Source organism: Tupaia chinensis, unplaced genomic scaffold (genome assembly GCF_000334495.1).
Source record: "Tupaia chinensis unplaced genomic scaffold, TupChi_1.0 Scaffold000235_1, whole genome shotgun sequence".
NCBI classification, from domain to species: Eukaryota; Metazoa; Chordata; class Mammalia; order Scandentia; family Tupaiidae; genus Tupaia; species Tupaia belangeri.
The window spans coordinates 5,115,606-5,118,163 of record NW_006159713.1 but is presented as its reverse complement, the minus strand read 5'-3'; positions in this window follow the sequence as shown (position 1 = coordinate 5,118,163).

Below are 2,558 nucleotides of genomic sequence, written 5' to 3'. Positions count from 1 at the left end.
ACGGGGATGATCACTGTGCCCAGGGCACAGCTCTGGCTTGGTCACGCTCACCCCAGGGCACGCACCGAGCAGCCCTCTGGCCGGCATCTCGTTGACTCCTTTACTCGGCCCACCTGCAGGGCAGCTGCTGCTCTTCAGCTTTGCAGGCTCCATAGGGGCAGCATCTGCCCAAGGTGAGGCACGGGGCTGAATTTGGAGCAGGCAGGCTGACAGACCTCAGGGTGTGCGATCTTAACCAGGACGAAGTCCCATCTCCTGGGTGACAGTTGTCACCGTTTGATAGCAGACGGATATTCCATACACCTGCTCTGGGCCTTGGGGTCTGTTTGCCCATAGCCCCTCTTGGTCTCAGCATGGGTGCTCAGCTTGGCGTTCAGAGCTACTTAATATGAAAAAAAAAAAAAAAAAAAAAAGTGTGTGTGGATGTGCACACGAGGGCTGGGGAGAGAGGATCACTCTCAAAGGGTCTTGCTCCCCTAGCCCTCCAGCTCCTGGGATTCTCAGCACCAGAATGCACACCCTGTGCTTTGTTTTGTTGGGTTTTTTTTCCAAGCTAACCCAGAGATCCAAACCTGTGACCATGTGGTCAACCACATGGCTTCCAGCCTCGCAGGCCACTTGGGTTAGAGCTAGGCCACAGCAGCTGGGCCTGGGAGATGCTTTTGCAGTGGCCCCAGGCAATGAGGGACCCCAGCCCTCAGCCTCTGCCAAGCCCCGGAGTGGACAGGCAGCCGGAAGGAAAGAGCACGCCGCCTCTGTTAGCCACAGCTTCCCCTCTGCCCCCTCCATCGGGCCAGCAGGGGCTTGTGCAGAGCGAGCTTGTCTGGGAAGCGGTAGCCAGGATACCCCTGAGGCTGGGAAAGGGATGAGAGGCTAATTCTTGAATCCAGGGTTGCTCAGGGATAGGGAGCCAGCAACCCGGGGAGCCCGCCCTATCATCAGCCCCGCTCATGGAGTGGCCGTGGCTGGGAAGCGGCTGGGCGTCTCTGGGCCTTCATTTCTTCATGCCTACGCCCTCTAGTGGCTAGTCCGCCAGGAGCCAGCGAACTCCTGCTGAGTCAGTGCCAGCACTTTATTTTTGTCACCTCACTTAATGCCCTCAGGATGAAGCAAGGACTTCCTCACTTTGTTATTTAAAAAATTTGTTTTAAATGTATTTGCCAGAGGGCATGTACACTGACTGGAGAGAGACAGAGACAGAGAGAGAGAGACCATCCCCTTGGTCAGCCTGCAGTCTCTCCTCCTGTACTCTCTCTTGCCGGAATTTGGGGTATGCATGCACACTCACCCAGGTGTTTCTCAAGCCACCAGGTCCCGGCATCAAAACTGGGCAGTCAGCCACGTGGGATTCAGCAGCCCTGCCCACCATGCCACAGGCTGGCACAGGACTTTTTCTTGACGTTTATTTATTTCTTCCATGAACGAGAGAGAGCACCCACCACAGGGGGTTGATGCCACAATCCACCCCAGCCTCAGTCAGCCAGGCTCAGGCCTGTGTGGGCCTGGCGTATTCAGGTTGGTCTCCAGATACAAACCCAGAACCTTCCATGTGGGTCAGCCTCACACGCTATCCCGTTTTACCACTGCACCCCTGGCCTCGGAGGCAAGGCCTTTACAGTCCTTGTTTTACAAAGGAGGAGACAGGCTCCAACAGTGAGGCGACCTGCCCAGGGCCACAGAGCTAGCACTTCAGAAGCAGAGGCAGGATTTAAACCCAGGCCTACGACACAGAGGAAGCAGCTGTCACTCAGGTTTCTAACTCTGGGACTCTAGGGTAAAGGAGGCAAGACCTGCAGCAGGAGAAACAGACGTCTGCGGAGATAAGCTCAAATACAGCCCAACTTTGTCCACAGAAGCTGATAACGCAGCCGACTGATGCAATGCCCACGGCCCAGGATTTCCCTTCCTGGAACACAGCGACTTGCATAAGGCAAGCCCTGCCTTCTGGTCTTTGATCCGTTTGCAGGGTGGGAGGACGGACATGCCAGGGGCACCTGCTCCAGTGGCAAGGACACCAGGCATCAAGGGAAGAGTGGGATGGTGGCCCAGCTCTGGGGCCCTGGGGGAGGGTTTACTCTAAGAATGCCTCACCTTGTAGAAAGGGTGTGACAGTACCCAAAGCGCACTGGAATGGTCAGGGGCTGGGGTGGGAGGGATGGTGGGAATCGCTGGGAAGTTAAGGAGTGAAGGCTTGAGTGGGCTGTGAACTTGAGGAGGGGCTTCCCAGAGGGGCCTGAGGCACACTGCTCTGCTCTCCTGGCCTGACGTGCTGTCTTCTGTCCCCTCGCCTCTCTCTTCATGACAGCCTGTTTGGTAAGTCTATCTCTGCATCTCTCTGTATCTCTGCCATCTCTGCTTCCTGTGGCTTCCTCCCAAGGAAACCCGTGCACACTTGTGAAATGGAAGCCGGCCTCGGAAGCAACATACCCTTCCTGGGTCTGGCCTGAGATGCTCCCTTGGTTCAGGGTCCTGCCAGGCTGGTGCCAAATGCATACACCCCTTCATTCAGCCAATAAATATTTATTGCAATGTTTGTGCCAGTAACTGACTTGAAATAG